This window comes from Falco punctatus, assembly GCF_963210335.1.
Source record: "Falco punctatus genome assembly, chromosome: 8".
Taxonomy (NCBI): domain Eukaryota; kingdom Metazoa; phylum Chordata; class Aves; order Falconiformes; family Falconidae; genus Falco; species Falco punctatus.
In genome coordinates, this window is record NC_137588.1 from 22,848,253 (window position 1) to 22,867,868 (window position 19,616).

Here is a 19,616-nt window from a genome sequence, read left to right on the forward strand (position 1 = left end):
TGCAGGCACCGTCACATAAAATTAAATTATGTCCTTTTAAAAAATAAAGACTATGCCATTTGTTCCTGAAAAACCCTCTGTTCAGTTGTTCTGCAGTTTTACAGGTCCTGGCATAGGACAACTGTTGTTGTTTGTGATAGCGGTGAGCATCCCCTTCAGAAATTTATAGCCTTTGCTAACTCTCTGCATGTCTCACGCCTCTCCTGTGCTGAGTACGCATGCTAGCACCAAGCCGGCACCACTGAAGGGCATGAATATACTGGATTTGTGCAGTAACTCTCACTGGGGTTTATCCCCACCAGATAAAATGTCTTAAACCAGCCACTGGATCCAGATACTGTGATACAGCACACAGAGCGAAGTTAGACGACACAGTGGTTAAAAAACAACTTAATCAAGTTTCTACTACAGATTTCTCAGTTGCTGTATCTGGGCAGCTGTTCCAGCACAATCAGACTAGCTATTTAAGGTGTCTCTCCATTCCCCTGATGTAAAACAGTGGATTGGGATTTGAACAAGTTCATTTTTCATCCCCATCACCATTCAGACCTTGTGAATGCAGCATCATTTCAAGAGTTGTAGATGGGGTTTCATTTGGTTTTTAGTTTAGGGTTTGTTTGTTTTGTTGTGGGTTGCTTCCCCCTGCTCCAGCTTTGTTGTTAGCCAGAGGCTGGGGTGTGGAGATAAATGGTGGAAAGGAACGTTGCTTTTGAATGTGCAGGGAAAGCAATAAAAAAATAAAAAGCAAACGTGTTATCAGCTAGCAATTCCTCCCTCTTAAGTATGGTAGAGACAAAAACTGTTCCATCGAAATTTTGTCATCTTACAGGTATGCAGAAATTTCTATCATTTGTCTGTCCTATAACTGAAAGAGAAATTCAAATCCAGTAAGAAACAGAGAAGGGAAACCACTCCAGAAATGGAAAAATGGTTTTGCTTGATGCATCAAAGCACATACTTTAACACACTTGCTCTTTTGAGGCTGTGATGACTGGTGACAATTCTGAGGAAGGTTGATCCACAGGGAGAAATTAAGTGGAGACTGCTGTGACACTGTATGGGAAGGGAGGCATAGAGAGGGTGTCCACAAACTGCAGAAATAATAGCTTACTGCCCGAGGAAGAAGGTACAGAAGTGACAGGACCCTTGATCTGGCAGACTGCCACAAAACAACTGCAGAATAAGCACTTCTAAAACTACTTTAAACTTAACCGGTTAACACAAAAGCCTTTGCAACAAAACTGTTCGTTGTAATTCTGTGCAAATCCCACCTATCTGAGGTTAAGTTATTAATCTTCCCACCTTGTCCTCGGTTTGGAATTTGCTTATTCCTGTGAATTAGCTACAGCAGTTAACCTGCATTTAAAAAGCACACAGAACAAAATTCTCCTTCACTAAAGGGCGGGCAAGGAGAAAAAACATTAAAAAAACCCAACCAAACAACAACTAGGTAACTGTTCTGTTACCATGTTATTTATACTATGATCTCATGTATCAGACAGATCACCTATGTTACTTTACTAAATAAAGCCTGGCAAAGGAAACTCCTTTCAACTGATCTCTTACATAGTCCAGAAACCTAATTCCAAGTACCAGAGGGAGAAGTGGGGAGGAGGTGGGTACTCTTACCCTTCCTCCACATCTCAAATCAGAACAATATGACAAAACTTTGGCTCCACACTGCAGGATTATGATGGCAGATACAACCAGGAATTAGTAATATGCAGTAAATGTCCTCCAGGGCCTGATGATGACCCAGAATTTTAGGTACAATTGCATCAAGTTTTGCAAGTTCAGTAACATTTAAGCATCGAAGAAATTAATTCCAGAAATCTGACACGTTTTCATGCTTAGTGAAATAAATGAAGCATTTTGTTTATGAAAAAAGTGATTTTTCAACAAGTCTAAGATTCTTATCAAATCACACAGTAAGTCAAGAATCACATGCTCTCCTCTTATATGCATCATTGTGAGAATCAGATCTGACATTCTTGGGCAGAAAGCTGATTTCTTAACTAAATGTTTATTCATGGCACTGAATGAGAACACAAACCTATACCCAGCGGCTGTGTGTTACTAGCAAGCAAGAGGGCTAGGGAGTCCAGACTGCTACAAGAATCAAGGGCGCCTCTATGGGGGCCACTTAAGGTCCTTTTCTTTATCCACAGGCTCTCCTGGATATTACCTGCACAGAAGCAGATAACGATCTATCTGCTTTGTGAATGTTTTGCAAGTGACTCGAAAAGTTCAACTCACTGAGTCTGCGGCACAGATTTTTCCACTTAAGATAGTAGCACAGGGCCTACCTATCATGTGCAACTGCATTTCACAAACAATTCCACCATTTGCATTTGACCTAAGTTGCTTTGGAGGATTTTTTTTTTATTTCTATTTTAAACAAAACAATAAAAGCTAACATATGATAAGCGAGATCAGGGCAAGTATTATCTAGTAAACAGTTTATGTAAGAAACCGGTTCCTTTACAGTACCTCTGAGCTTTAAATTACTCTTACCAAGAAAAGATTGAACAAAGTGACACAATGTTATTTCAAAGAAATTTGATTAAAAGTACACAAGACAAGCCTTCACTCTATTAAAAATGAGGCTTAGATGCCAAAACATTATACTTTTAAGCAATCCTAACATATTTTTCCTTTTATGTAAATATTACAGATTTGAATTTTAATATTAATATAAAATTAAGTTCCAGATTGTTGACAGAACATAACTTGGTGCATTGGTTTTGGTGACTGCCAGTGTTATGCTCTGGAGGAACAATGCAAAGGATTCTATATGTTTGAACATCTATTAATTGCCAAATCTCTTCACAGATTTGTCATTGCTAGTGAGTCACCGTCAAACTTCCTCTAATCTCTAAAATCCATTAAGAGTCAATGAAGTGGGGAGGGGAGAACATGGGAAATCACCAGAACCCTGGTTACACATACAGTATTATCATGTAGATACTAAGCCTTATGTTTTCAAGTTTTTTCTTCAGTAATGACTATGATTAAGCCTTATGTTGCAAGATTTCTTTATATACCATAATCCAAAACCAGTTGAAGTTGTTATTATACTGCAACACAAACGTAACGCACTTCTGAAGTCTTCCCAAAATTTTACATATATATTCAATCTAAGGAAGGGCACAAATTAACAGTAAACTATTCAGTTTATGCTAATGTAAATTACTTGGTACTTGAAAATTCCCCACAGTCCTACTCTCTGGTGCAGCCACTGAAGGAATATTGGTCTATTACCTTTCTAAATCACATTTTTAATTGCACCCAGTAGTGGAACAACAGTAACAGCAAAGATCATTTGGAAAGTTTTCCTGCAGCATTGACCAATCTAACTTAATGGAGCACCTCTTAAGTCAGCAGTACTGTTTTCTGGGTTGTTTTACTTTTTCCATTATAGTTCCACCTTCCTGCATGCTAAGCACACAAGTATGAGGAAAACACATCACTTGAGTATAGCAGAAGAAAAATATTTCAATATCGAAAGTGTTATTCTTTCTTAATGAATATTATGTGAAAATTCTAGTGAATTCATCTTCACTTACGCACTAAAAATGAGGAAAACTAGGCCAAATGATCCTTCATTAAGCAGCATACATCCTCCTCTTCACTGTAGAAACTCATCAGGTAATCAAAATCAGACACAACATAATACATGGCTTAAGCTACTGAAAGAGCAACAACTGCCAACTGCCTTCAGTAATGTATGATAAGGATAATCGAGGTAAGGGAAAAAAGTCCTATAAACAGTTCATTTGAGTCAGGCTATAAAAACATTCAACAAGGTAAACAGGAAAAGGAGATCGCTAACTGGTCATGGACTATTGCCCTATCTGTGCACGTTCACATGATGCAGTACATAAGCAGCATACTACTATATTTAGACCCACAGTCATTCTGGAGAAGCCAGGTTTAATGGCTGCATTCGTATCATGGTTAACCCATAATCCAAACAGACCCTTCAGGAGTAAGGATTAACTACACTTGTACACTTTCTGATTTTTTCTTCATCAGTACACATGTAGCATTTAAACATAACATTTTAATAACAAACGCCTATAAGACAAGTTATACATGTTTTCCAGTATCTGAGGCAAAGCTTACAACAAATTATGAACGTGTTATCCAAGAGAAGATGCTATCACAATTTTCTTGCTCTTTATCAAGCATTTTAAATTACTTTGTGATGTTATTAAATTATTATACTGATTATACACAGTTCTCTGAACACATTTACTACCTGAGATGTGCTGGCTAGCTCTTTGTGGCTGAATAAATCATATCCATTACTTCCAGTCTTTGGAAAAAATAAATCACATCATGATGTGACAAATTAAAATACAAGCCTTGAAAGTACTTCTTCAGGTAACTTTGTATTCCCTTTTCCAAAATATTAAACAGCTCATACTTTTGCAAGCAAGTGAAGAAAGATGCAAATATGCAATAAGTAATTCAGTAACAAACACAGGCAACAAGTTAGGAACATTTTTCCTGAATAAATCTAATTACATTGGAAGCTGCTAACGTATACTAATCCAATAGCTTTTAGCATGAATTTTAAGCATTTTTACACAAACTTGCAGCTGGAAACTGGAATTTATGCTACTGTTGTTCCAAAATTGCTAATAAAATCTCTGCAGAGATGTAAAATATAACATCATGTTTTGTACCATCAAATGGTACTACTGACCTTGTGATCTCAAAGAACGCCAGTTTCTCTCAGGAGATTTTTAGACCTCTGAAATCATGTTTTCAGTCTGTAGACATTTCCTTAATCTGTCCTTAAAAAAATGAAATTTGTGTCTCATTACTGTTAAAATGATACCAACAAACTTTCAGAATTTCTATCAAAGTATCAGCGATGCCTTATGCACACTCACAGAATAAACAGAAAATTCAGTTTGTTTGCAATGAAACCAATTACCATATTAGGGGAAAAAAAAGAACAGCATGTGAGTCACATGTATGAGTAAGCCACAGAAGTTATTTTAACCAAAATAATTACTGCAAACAATTACTGACTAATTTATGAAATATTGTATATTTCAGAAGAGCAGACCTGGCTTTTTAGTATAAATGATCATGCTCCCTTTAAGCACATAGCCAGTATGCACATTTGGTTTCTTGTACACGAGCTACTTCTGCCCTGACAGAACAGGGAGCCTGAAAACCTCCCTGTATTTCACTGAACAGAACAAAATTCAGTAACTGCAAGGACAATTAAACATTAATCCTGCTTATCAAGGCAGGTGACAGACTTGCCATCTGTTGAAGTCCTTAAAGCAAGGTTTGGTATCGTTCTAAAAGACATTTTTGGATATAGTCTTTGAAAAAACCCATTTGATCCATACTGCACACTTGTGGACGTCTCTGTGGTAAAGGGAGAAGGGACTGGCAGTGCAAGCCAGCGATGGGTCTGGCTTTGCCATTACAGATGCCTGTTCATGTCACTTCCCATTCTGGCCCCTAACACTTGTGACCGTGCTTTAAAAAAAATGTTGGAACCTGATCTTGGTTCAGTGTTTCAGCTCACCATGCAGACGATCGGAAAGGAATATTCATTTCGACATTTCTGAATGTAGAATCTGGTTTCTCCGGTTTGAATGATAATTTTTCGCCTTATTCTGTGGCACTAAAAATTGAGCACAGCTGGAGACAGGCTTATGGCCAGAAGCAGCAGAGACACTTCAAACGTGCCTGGAAGGTATTTTGCGCTCACAGCTAGTTCATAACGACATGATTACAAAGCAGCTTTGGTACAGACTCCAGTTAGACCTCTGGCAATTTTCATATCCTCCTTCAGCACAGGCCATGACCCTCTGGGCGTACAACTCTACGTGCTGTCTTTGCTATGATCTTGAGCATCAGTGGTGCAATGCTTGCTATTGCGCCATTCTCTATTTAAAGCATGCTTAAGACTTTTCAGAATCAAAATAATTTGGGAAAACAAAGGTTTTGATCATGATACAGGAAGTTTAGGTGATAATTAAAGTCTGCATCATAAAGGCAAACTAGATCAACTCCCAAAAGCATTTAGTACTGGCTGTTTTACTCAAGTAATATCCCTTGCCAATACTACTGCTGTTTGCATGTATCGCAGTGTAGGTGGATGGCCATAGTGCATACAACTCAAGCCTTCTGGAGCAAGAAAGAAGTAAGAAACAAAAAAATGTTTTATTTTTTGAGGTATTTGAACAGTGGGTCGGTAGCTAATCTAATAACACATGACTGAAGTGATGGACCATAGCACGCCAGGCCATATAGATCACACTGAGCACACTGTATGAACTTCAGAGCAATAAACAGGACTACAAAAGAAAGACACGTGGGCAGAGAAGATAAAGTGGGAATTACAGGAGAAATCAAGAGGTGGTTCCATCGTCAGCTGCAGGATGCATATGATCTTGTACATGTGAACAGTGAGGAAGGACTGCAAAGTATGGGCAGTATGAATCTGTATAGTTCCACCTCAGACTCATAGTCCCATCAAATGTCATGACAGGCTCTGACGGCCGAGGGAGACAGTTTCAGTAATCAGCAGGTGGTCTGTAAAGTAACGAAGGAAAATATGTGGTCCCAAACAAGTCTGTATTTTAGCTTTTCTCTGTCCTTAATTTCTATGAAACTCACGTTTCCTTCACACTGCAAATTACAATAAGCAATTCAAAGTAGAACTGGGTTTTTCTCTAAGTACCAACAAAGCCACCCAAATAAAAACCATTACATGTAAATCCTTTCTCTGAGAACCTGTTATAACATTTTCTGAAAATCCAGGCCTGGCTCATCTGCAAGCCAAAGTTCTAGACAGATCACAATATTTAATGACTTCATTAGGCACGTGCTCTAGCCCAACACTTACCCTTCTGTGTTAATCACATTGTAAGAATGTGTATTTAAAATGCCAACTCAAGCTTTATTTCAAATGTCACACACTGTCGTCTCTTCTGGCTGCTCTTTAACAATGTCTGCAGTATATTCTCATTTTTGGAGAAAATTTTCACTTCCTTAAAAGCTGAATTTACTAAAACCAAAAGCATTTTTGATGCTTACTCCAAGTCCAATAGTTTAGGTAACTTCATTCATACAGTATCCTACTGACTTGTAATGTTAGTCAAATAGATATATTCACAAGAACGCACCTTTCCATTGCAAGTCATTATAAACCATAACTGGTAGCTATATAAATAATACATGATTATAATGCACACTGTAATTAATTAAATTGTGTTATCTTCTTCCTAAGAATACATAATTAGACGAGACAACAAAGGTAAAAATTTCCACTAATATTAAATAGTAGTGTAAGAATGAAATGGTATCTCTGCTCCAAGATTTTTATGTCCATTCCACACTAATCACTCAAAACTAAGACTACTTAAGTGAATGTGTAAAAAATGAACAGCAGTAGACATCAATGTGTGCTGCATTTAAAAAAAAAAAAATCACAGAAACTTTACCACTTTTTGGTAAAATATAGGTCACCTACAGTTTCCATAGTAACCACTGCTGAACTATAGCTCTACAGATGACCACTGCCTATGGCTTTCTTTGCTAGCAGGTGATGTACAAATACAGCCATCCTTCAGTTAAAATAAGGAAGAGCTAAAGGAGTGCTTGGAATTACCATTAGTTTACTTCCAAACATAACTCCTGCTTTAACATTTTCAAAAGTATCCCCTGATATCCTTGTGCAGATAAACTACTTGGCTAACCAGTTGGAAACACACAAAACCTAACTTTCAGTACCAAAAATGTACTCTCTGATCTGCATCTCAAAGCCTAGAGTCTCCAAAAGGGAGAAAATTGTCTTTACAAGAAGTTGCAAGAAAAATATTTACACAGAGCAACCTGCTAAACATCAGTAACACAGAAGTTCAGAAAGCACTCACATTAGGCTAAGCTCTCTTTGAGAAGCACCCAGCAAGTTCAGCGATGGTGTATTCAGTGCATCCATTGCAAGGGGGTGTTAATGGGTTGACATAATATTGTTTTGCACACAAGCACACAGTGAAACCCAGTCATCTAATAAGGCTGGAGCCAGGATAGTAGCAGTTAAAACCTCACTTGGGAGGAAGTGGTATTAAGTCTTCAGTCAGTCTGATGGTGAAAACCCCTTTCTCACCACCATTGCTCTGGGGCATACACAGTTGATGATGAATTCATTAAAATACAAAAGACTCCACATTACAAAAATACTCTAATTGGCTTTGATAGTGAACTGGGCAATAATAGGACAAGCCAATGTCCTTGACAACTGCTAACTGGTTTTCCCCTTTAGAACAGTCATTTCACTATTATGTGAGTTCAGGCTAAACCAGTTATTTATTTATTTATTTTGATCGGGTATTATGAAAACTCTGTAATACAGGCTTTGAGGTCTGGATGCTACCCACCCACCTTAATGCTATTAGTGCTACAACTATATTGTGGTAGGGTAGCGTCACTGTTCATATACACAATCAAAACACCAAAAATGCTACATATTTAGTGAAAAGAATAATAATCAATAGTGTTAAATGGCATCAACGAAGAATCATGTTGCCTCACTTGCTTTAAACTCTTGCAAGCTCAAAACCACTGATAGATGAACACAAAACACCACAGCAAGACTGCTGGGAAGCCAAACAGCGAAGCTGTCATGGAACAAAGAAATTTGTCTGGTTTTGCTAAAAGAGCTTTGGCAAAAATCAAACAATCCATGTAACTTCAATGAACTGGCAAATTCCAAAGAAATAATGATTTGTATATATTCTTCTAACTGGAGCTGCTGAAAATGTCACTATGGTATTTGGGGGTGGGAGTGGGGGGGCAGACACGGGACAGGGCGATGACACACCAATGCTCTGGTTTTTTACATTCCTGTAAGGATCAGGATCTTCAACACACCTCATGCTTGGTGCACACCAGAAAACTTCCTTGAGCACCAGGACACCAGCAAACAGCAAGACTATAATACATGTGGGAGATGAGGCTGGTCTACAGAGGAAGAAAGTGGGAAGACAAAAAAGCCTCCAGCAGGCAGAATACTTTTATTTTTCCCTAATGTTTCTATCAAAGTTCTTTAATTTTTTGCTCACAGGTCAGTAATTTCCATGGATCCATTCCTCCCTGCAGTTCCACATTTACTCTATATGCTTGCCGTCTTATAAGACTAAATTATCTGAACAAGTCTGTATTTTCTGTGTACAGACACAGCCCTTCACCTTAAGCAGGTCCAAGCCTAGGCCCAAGAGGGCCAAAAAGCCCTAGTACAATACAAATGACATAATAAAAACCAGAATATAAAACTCTTGATCCCTGAAGGCTCATAATACTAAAAACACAAATAAGAAGATAGCTGCATCTTTCTTGTAAGCATTAGAACAGTTTCATCTTGAAGCACCAAGAAAAAACTCCTAAGTTCATCTGCTTGTTAATTCTGCTTTGCAAGCACAACTACTAATCTATTAAAAAAAACATACCACAAACAAAATGAAACCAAACCAAACAAAACCCACACAGAAGGCTGTTCCCAGCTTACTGCTAGAGACTTAAGATCTCTTACAACATGGTCACACAAACAACAGATTTGGAAACTATCAACTGATAGGGAAAAACCTTTGAGCAGGAGCAAGCCACTGGATAGAAGACACCTCTTCTATCTTCTAAAAGAAGATCCACTACCAGTAGAAACCGTGCCTTAATGTCACTGTGCTTCTGGTGTGACCTCCCCTCAGTCATGCCTACTGCTAAATCAATTGCTTGTGTAAGCAAAAAACAGCAGAGCAGCATTCAGCAAGGAGAAAACACTACCCGATGGCTCATGTATCGATGCTGGTACATGCTAAAATTACTTTAAAAGTTTACAGTAATTGACAGTAAGACAATGTAATTTGTTAAAAGCACTAACTCTAATTTGGCCTTAAATTTCAAAACATCTTTAAAGATTGGTGGTAAAAGGTGTAAACCAGTATAAAATGCCAAAAATGTACTAAACACAAAACAAAACATCGCACTAGATAAGAAGAGGGGATATTGTAAGGATCTTTCTGAAGCTTCATTTGCTTTGTAAGAGCACATAAAGAAAATTCAAACAAAGCTGCTGAACGGCCAGTGGGACTCTCACTAGAAATAAAAGCTAGTGCTAGGATCGAGCTGTCTTGAGAAAGCAAGCATGAAGAAAAAAATTTCAGACAAAAAAGAAGCTATTAGAAGTTATAAACTGGTAACAGAAAAATCCGTTTTTCCCTCCTTTGTGATCTGATTCATCAATTGTTTCCCTACAGAAGCTGATGTCATGGTATCAGGCCACCCACAGCTTTCACTGGTATCCAAACGTTAGAATGCTTCATGTCTGAAGAGGATAGCTACTCCTAGTATCTAAGCCATCTTACAGATTTCACATTTAGAAACACATTTTAAAATTCTGATATTATTTGTCAAAGACCATGGAGCAACTCTTCTTCTAAAATAAAGCCCATCTACACTCCAGCCTTATCGTTTCTCCAGAAAAGGATGTTGGGTAAGACTGGTTCAAATTCAGGCTAGGAATCAGATGAAAAGAACAACTTCTGAGAAACTGTGAGCTTAGATACATTCCTCTTCATCAAGAAAGCCACGGTCATCATGATTTCATGTGTCTAAAATTGTATGCACATCACAGGTGAGAAAAAAGAAATTCCATATTACATGTGAAATTAAATTATGAATTAGACTGTAAAGTTATTCAAATTATTTTGCATCAGCTGCTATCAGAAGCCTAAAACTAGTCACTAAGATTCAATCTGGCATAATACTCCAATTGTTAATCTAATTTTTATTCTGAATCACAAATCAAGGACAAAATCCAACCATCATGTTTAATTTTTAGCAAATCTCACAGACAAGAGCCCATCAGCAAATACCCTTTCATACATTGTGTTAGCATCATTCTGAACAAGGGATCCCAGATCTGCCTGCAGAAGATGGTTGCAGACCCGCTGAGAGTACATAGTCCTGAATATGGACCAGGATTTATACATACATTCTCAGTACAAGGTGCTTTTCTCTAACAAATAAATGCAGAACAGCTCCAGAAGTGCTACAGAATCTCAATCAACATTTCCCAGTAATTTTCTAATGTGTTTTTGAATATGTTCCACACACATCGATGTAGTGAAAGAGGATGAGTCACTTTCACTGAATAAGAATTTGCAAACTGCTGGAGCATTAAATTCCTTTGATCTTGTTAAACTGGCTCATCCTCATTCTGTTCATTAGCCCTCCCTCTTTTCCCAGTTATGAGCCAGCCAATCTGTAGCCCTTTCTGTAAACTGACATATTTATCAAGTAAAATCTGTTACCACTGCTTTCTTGCTCTCACTGAAAAAAACCCTGTTGCTTGTCAAGTTCCTCTTGTCTCAGGGAACCTCCTTCTCTCTTTTCCTTCATACATGACATAGCCAACAAGCCATCTTCCCACCCTCATCAGTTCTTCATTAGCTCCTCTCTGTATTTCCCCAGTAACCACTAGTTGTTCACCTGTGCATTCTGACCACTCTCTCTGTTCTCTTATAAACCAGCAAGTCACGCTCTTGTTCCTCTCACTTTTTTTTTTTTTATTCCCACCTGATGAAATCCCATCAGTAGTTCCAAAGTACCATTTTGCTGACCTGCAAGAATTGCCAAAGAAGCTCAGAAAACAACCTGGTGTTGCTTTGAGCCATGTCTTGATAAGTACATTTCTTTAAGGGTTAACATTGGAACGTGAGTATCTACATGATTTGAAAAATAAGAGTACCTTAAATTGTAAGTATAAATTATCATTAATTTTCCAGAAACTTATCTGGCAACTGTAACAGGCCTATTTTCTCATCTATCTGAAAAATCAGTGTATGTGGAATCTGCCACAAAACAGGTATCCACGTTTAGGCAGCAATTCAATTACAATACTGATTAGCAAAAAGCACCTTGATGTTTTCACTGTACTCCTTTGATGGAAAAATACTGTATAGTCAAAAAAATCTGTTAGTACTTTAGTCTTTACCAATCAGAAATCACAGTTGTCATAGAAACCGTAAAAACTGAAGTCAGCCATGACATAACAAGAAGATAATGGAAAATGTCTGCTGGCTCAGGTTTTCATGCTGGAAATGCTTCAGTGGATTTAACTAGGGAGTCAGCCGGTTCTCCAAATCTAACAAAGAATCCTAAAACAACAGGTAGGATTACTTTTTTTAATAATCTGGTCAGAGCCTGGAAAATAATAGTATTTATTACTCCTGATCTACACATTGGCTACATTAACAGCAGAGACACTCTTCCCAGAATATTCAGTACAAGGCTCCACTTAAGAGGACTGAATTTCTTTGACCACATGTCTGAGATACCTTGGAGGCACTTTTGGACAGCGTTCTCAGTGTTCCAGAGATCCCATTTTTGGCATTTCAAAACTGAGGCAAATAACTTCAAAAGTCTATGTTGCTATTAGTTTCTGTCTCTCACATATATGCTGTTCAGAAGATGACTTCTAATTTGCAGGCCTCCGCCCCAACCCAGGGTGGTCCAGCTCCATGCCAAATGTTATTTCGGGTTCTTTCCCTATGACATGAAACTCAGTAAAATAAAACTCTACTGTTGACTAACAAAGACTACAAGAGTCTTTCACTCTCCATCTCCCAGAGCCAAAGCACAGACCAACCCCACACACCAGAGGTCTTCCTGCCTTTTACTGGAACCACTTTAATACTTCATGATTACTAACTGGCAGAACTGGCTTACTGCTATCATTTGCCCTTTAAGCAGAGACCACCCTGCTGAAAAGAGAATCATCATACACAGGAATATCGCTGGGCTGGCCTCACTGTGGGTGAGCAAACTGAGTTGATTAACCACAAATAACATGAAAAGCAGCAATGTGAATGTGGAAGTATTCAGACCTTTTAAGAAAAACAAACAAACAAAACACAACTTCAGAAGCCTTGAACTGAGTTTTATGGAGAAACTGAGGGACTTTTTTTTTGTTTTCAGTTAGTTTCCTTAAGAGATATTTTCACTCTCTAGCTTTAATTTATTCTTTCAAATAACACAGTACACATATTTTCAATAGAGAGCAAACAGGTACTGGTATTCCCTATGCTTTCCTAGAATTACCTTAAATATAAAACATTTTATCATGATTGATACAGCAGTTTCCAGAACTGTTAAACAGCTCCACTGACTGATCCCCCCCCAACCCCATCCTGCTTAAAAATAGTATTTAATGGCAGGGGTGAGCCTAGCTGGTCTGTGAGGTGCTTCAGCAATCCACAGAAGGTTAATGGACACAAATAAGAGAAACTTTCCAGTTGCACCTGAGAAAGTCTGGCCCAGCCCAAATTCACCTGTCAACTTCCCTAACCATGAGTTTAGAAGAAAGTTCTGATTTAAAACAAATTGAAGTCCTGATTCTAGTAAATGAGTAGCAAGCAATCCATGAGTGAAACAGTAATCTTCCTTCAAAGGGCAAAGAAACACAAATCATGTCTCCTTAAAAAGAACGGCATTATTTAGATTGTTTCCTGCATACAGCGCGCAGGCTTCTTACTAGAAAACATGCACCTGACTCACACAAATCCCTAAACCTTAGTGGGAGAGACACAAGATGTATTTCTTCAGTTACCACAATCCAGACCCTAGTCAACATATGTATAAAACCCTGTAGCTACTCACTTTTCAGTTCTGTGGCATTCTGTTACAAGCTTTATAGTTACAATATCACTCAACACTTCTGTATACCATTATCACGTTTATCGCACTTCTACAGATATATGTATACAAACATATATATGCTTTTCCAAATTGCCCATATATACACACATATATAGTTATGCTTTTTCCAAGCCACACATGTACACGCATACACACACAGAGACCTGTATCTTTAAAAAGGCACATTCCTTTCCAAGGATGCCATAGAGGAAATGAAAAGCAATATAATGCTACTGTAATAATTTAACAGATTTGGATATGCCCAACATTTATTTTTGAACAAAACATGTTAGCACAGGAAAAGAAAGATTAATGTAAAATGTTCAGTATTAATTGTTAACAATAGCCTTAATCTACACGCAGCTTGTAAAATACTGTTATAATATTACATCCCACTACCACAATTTTTTGTGGGGCTCATGGCATAATAAAAGATTCTTTTTAGATTGCTGTTGTGTGTCTCAGCAGTCCCTTGGAGAAGCAATGAATCTGCACATGTATCGATAGAGTGAGAAGAATTTGTATGAATCTTTTCAGTTCTGAACAGCAGAGCAGCTTTGGGCACACAGCAGGAGCCCAGACTTCAGGGAACATGTGTACAGAATAAACAGATTACTGCATTAAGTGGGCTGAAGAGGAGAAACAATTTTACACTGATCTCAGATGAGGCTAGAGCAAACGTCTCACGTATTCTAAAAGCCTGCTGTTATGCATATAACATATGCTAGTGAGGACAGAGCTGTCCACAACGGCACAGCGAGTTTTCTTATTTTGCCCCATATTCAAACATCATGCAACTCAATCCTGCAACTTTCTCACATAAATCATCTCTATTTGCAGATAATCTTATCGATTTCCACTTTACATCTAGAGATTTTGGACTGTTAATAAATTTGTCATTTCCATTTTCCAGAAGCTGATGACTAATATTTTACACTGAGTGAAAAGCTGGCTGGGAAGCCAAGCCCTAAGAGTGGTAGTAAATGGAGTTACACCTGGATGGCAGCCGGTCACAGGTGGTGTTCCCCAGGGCTCAGCATGGGGCCAGTCCTGTTTAATAGCTTTATCAATGATCTGGACAAGGGGATCGAGTGCACTCTCAGTCAGTTTGCAGATACCACCAGGCAAGGAGGGAGTGTTGATCTGCTTGAGGGCAAGAGGCTCTGCAGAGGGATCTGGACAGGCTGGAGCGAGAGGCTGAGGTCAATTGTATGAGGTTCAACAAGGAGAGGTGCTGGGTCCTGCACTTGGGTCACAACAACCCCACACAACACTACAGGCTTGGGGGAAGGGCAGCTGGAAAGTTGCCTGAACAAAAAGGACCTGGGGGTGCTGGTTGACAGCTGGCTGAACAGGAGCCAGCAGTGTGCCCAGGTGGCCAAGAATGCCAACAGCATCCTGGCTTGTATCCAAAACAGTGTGGCCAGCAGGACAAGGGCAGTGACTGTCCCCCTGTGAGCAGGTGAAGGATCTAAACAAACAGTCTTACAAGGAGCAGCTGAGGGAACTGGGGTTGTTTAGCCTGGAGAAAAAGAGGCTCAGGGGGGACATTATCGCTCTCTGCAACTGCCTGACAGGAGGCTGTAGGCAGGTGGGGGAAGGTCTTTTCTCCCAGGAACAAGCCACAGGACAAGAGGGAACAGCCTCACGGTGCACCAGGGGTGGTTTGAATCGGGTATTAGAAAAAAATTCTTCACTGAAAGGGTGGTCAAGCATTGGAACAGGCTGCCCAGGGAGGTGGTGGAGTCACCATCCCTGGAAGCATTTAAATACCACATAGATGTGGTGCTTATGGACATGGTTTAGCAGTGGACTTGGCAGTCCTGGGTTAATGGTTAGACTTTATGATCTTAGAAGTCTTTTCCAACCTAAATGATTCTATAAAATAACAACAACAGAGGACAGGAATCTGAAAACCACTACTAGCAGAATCTGATTGAAAAGAAATGAATTCTGATACAACATATGCCATTCCAGATCCTCTGAAAAACCTTTAGTAAGTAGCAATCTGTTGCAGTCACCACTCCAATAAACCCATTCTCCCCAGAAAAATATAGAAGTACACTTCCAAAAAACAATGGATTCCAATAAAATCAGGAAAAAATCCTGTTACATAGGAACTGTCAAATGTTCTTTGAGGTAAAAAGCAGGAAAATAGCCAGAAGTTCCTCAGCTAGTTTACATGAAACACTATGTTTTCTTGGGCTACAGGGCTGATCCTTCACCACCCTATATAAATACCTCTACAGAAAGAAGTAGATGTGGCTTCTATTTTGATGCTGCTAAACTGTACAAGCTTCAACTATAGAGAGCCAAGCTCTTTAAATTCAATCTCCGTTGTTTATTTCTCGTTTACCAAAACACTTGAACTGCTTTATTTACTTTGTGATTTATAAAGTCTGCTGTCACAGCAGTCAGGGATGTTTGGTGGTGGCTTTTTTTCCCCACAAGTACTTACCTAGAGAGCTGCATTAGAAAAGTACTGCCCTTGCCTACAGAAACATGAGCAAATAGGTTGTGGCTTTGTCCAGAATGAAACAATGAAAATGGGAAAAAAAAGCCCCAAACAAACAACCAAACCTCAAAACAAAAAAACCCAAAACCAACCCACACATAAAAATGGAAAACAAATGAAGGCTAAGCAAAATAAATGTATCTGCATCGTGCCCTGAAGCCTATTCAGTAGACAAAGCACTGGCAGACTGCCAAGTGGAATAAATTCCAGGCTGCAAATCCCATCGCTAAATTTGGAGAGTTCAAGTTCCAAGAGCCAACAGCAAAAGCCTCAAACACAATCAACACAGAGTAATGATGGGGGGGGGGGGGGGGGGGGCGGGGGGAGCAGTTGCACATCTCAAATCTACCTGTGCCTCAAAACATCCCAGTCTTTGTTCTTCCCACTGGCATTCTACATCCTTCAAGAAGCCTACAGAAAACCTGGCCTTCTGAAAATCATCAGTACTGAGCCACCATCTGCACTTAAAGAGGTGAGGCAGCAAAACTGAAAGTATCAAATCAGAGCATGAGATATACACACACATTTGGCAGTGGAAAGCTGCAAATGGATCCCAGACCTAGGAGAGACTTGAGCTAGTAAATTGATGAAGCAAAACACCGTTCCCTACAGACTTATCAGAGGAGGCCCAAAAGCAGTCTCGTTGAGGTTTCACAGCACTGTACAAACTGTTCCTGGAGACATGCTTGCTGCTACCACAGGCTGTTTACCAGTGAGCTTGTTCTGGGATGAGAACAAGCAACAATACTTCATCACTCTGAATCTCTGACGTACACAAGCCATAAAGTCACAACAAGTAATTCAGGTTGAAAAGGACTTCAGCAGGTCTCTAGTCCAGCCTCCTGCTCAAAGGAAGGTCAGCTAAGATATCAGACCAGGATGCTCACAGCTTTAGCCAGTCAGCTCTGGAGAACCTGCAAGGACAGAGACTACACAGCCTCTCTGGGCAACCTGTTCCAGTTGAGGACAGCCTGGCTGTCCTCATGGTGAGAAGTTTCTCCTTACATTCAGTCAGAACATCTCTCGTTTCAGTCTACAACTACCGCCTCGCACCCTCACATCACAGGCCACTGGGCATGCCTACCTTCCACGTAAGCTACTCACAGGGCACTGCATGGTTTCCAACTCCCCCCACTGCCTTCCCTTCGCCAGGCTGAACAAGGTCAGGTCCCTCAGCCTCTCCTCACAGGGCAAATGTTCCAGCCCTCTCATGACCTTGGTGTCCCTCTGCTGAACTTGCTCCGCTTTATCAGTGTCTTTCTGGCATTGGGGAGGGCAGACCTGGGCACACAGTTCCAGGTACAGGCTAGGGGGTGCTGAGCGGAGGGGCACTGTCACTTCCCTCACTCCGCTCGCTGTGTTTCTGCTCGTGCAGCCCAGGGGGCTGTTGCCCTTCCTGGCTGCCAGGGCGCTGCTGGCTCACCTTCACCTTGCTGTCTGTCTGCCGAGGCTCCCGGGGCCTTTTTGCAGAGCTGCTGCCCGGTCAGCCAGCTCCCAGCCTGGATCACTGCAAGGGGCTCTTCCTTCCCAGGCACCCAACTCTGCATTTGTCTTTGCTGAACTTTATGTGCCTCTTGTCAGCCCACCTCTCCAGCCTGCCTAGGTCCCTCTGAGAAGAATAGTTGATGCCCTTCAGGAAGAAGCCCCCATTCAAGGTGGTTCTCTGCAAACTTGACGCAAGTCACTCTGTCACCTCCTTCAGGTGATGGATAAAGATGTTAAACAGGACAGGTTTCGGGACAGACTCCTGTGTTCCCCCTCAAATTGGAGTACAACCCCTTCACTACCACACTTAGCTGTGCCAAGTCCTCAGTTTGCTGTGTGCTTTGAAAACTCTGCTCAAAGAGAAGGTACAGAAGTGTCCTTTATCCAGAGGAGCTTTCTTTCCTTATCAGATAAGGAATTACACTGAGTCTACTGCCAGCCATAACTCACAAATAGCTCTATCCTAACTTTATTAGACAAGACATTAAAAAAAATGGAGACACCCTTGTAGCTGCTACATATGAATTTTCAGTTGAAGTCCAGATCACTTACAGCTACTCATTTACACATGTGGTTTGTGGCAGGTATGAGGCTTTACGTGAGTTTAGTAACTGGTAACCTCAACATGAGAAGTTCAAAGGAAAATATGCCATAAATTAGCTATTCAAGTTCAGTTGGTTGAGTGGGAACAAGAAAAGGATTTCTGTTCTTTAAGTGTCTCACCTAACATCTTCTCAGGGAGAGTAACACATTTCTTCCTCTGTTTACTCTTGTAATGAGTGGAAGAAAAGGACTGAGGGCTGTGTGGTTACATTGATTCAGGTGGCAGGATGAATGATCAGAGGGATCAGCTATTCTGTCACAGATCATGCACATTCTCAGCTCTGAACAGACAGGGCTCAAGCAGAAACTCTGGCCTTCAAGCTTTGTTACTGCCCATTTTCCCTCTTCTCCCAGATCATCACCCAAAATGAAACATGTTCTCATATATACTGTCCTGGCTGCAGCTGGAATAGACTTGATTTTTCTTCCTGGTAGCTGGTACAGTGCTATGTTTTTAATTTAGTATGAGAATAATGTTGGTAGCAACAACTAAAATATCAGTATGTTAAGTAGGGCTTACTCTAAATCAAGGACTTTTCAAGTTTTCAGTGCTCTGCCAGTGAGCAGATGCACAAGAAGCTGGGATGGAGCAGAGCCAGCGCAGCTGACTCAAACTAGCTAAAGGGATATTCCACACCATAGAACATCATGTTGAGTATATATACAGGGCGGGGGGTGACCGGGAGGGGCCAATCGTTGCTCAGGGACTGGCTGGGCACTGGTCAGCAGGTGGTGAGCAACCGTATTGAGCATCACTTGTTTTGGGGTTTTTTGTTGGTTGGTTGTCCCCATTCCCCTGCCTCGGATTTTATTCCTCTCTCTCCCTCTTTTGTTTCTTACAGTTATTATTGTTATTATTTTTACTTTATTTCAATTACTAATCTGTTCTTATCTCAACCCATGGGTTTTACTGTTTTCCGATTATCCTCCCCATCCCATTGGGCAGGGCGGAGTAAGCAAGCAGCTGCACGGTACTTAGTTGCTGACTGGGGTTAAATCATGACAATAGTTAAAACATTTCACACTATCTTGATGTAAATTATGTAGTATACAAGTGGAGTTCCCTCTGAAACTCACTGACATAAATTTTTTTTACATAAACAACTACCAGAGGAAATAGTTCTTTTTGAAAAAGAAGTAATTAATCATAGTGTCAACACTCAAATGTAATAAAACAGAAAAATGCTTCAAAATAAAAGCAGATAGTCTACACTGTGTTTCTTCCAAATAAGACACACCTTTCCTTAGTTTGTATAAAAAGGAGCATCATGCCTTACACCCCACT

At 40.0% G+C, this 19,616-nt stretch overlaps 1 protein-coding gene across 5 annotated transcripts in view; it reads right to left on the reverse strand.

The window, feature by feature from the left end:
- CSRNP3 (cysteine and serine rich nuclear protein 3) overlaps positions 1-19,616 on the reverse strand; it is a 111,552-nt gene that overhangs the window by 61,316 nt on the left and 30,620 nt on the right. Inside the window, exon 1 of one of the 5 annotated variants that reach the window (XM_080399077.1) lies at positions 1-19,616. This exon is cut by the window's left edge and continues 12,434 nt beyond it. The exons of the other annotated variants lie outside the window; for them this stretch is intronic. The gene's annotated coding sequence lies outside the window, so the exon portion shown is untranslated. 5 annotated transcript variants of the gene reach the window in all.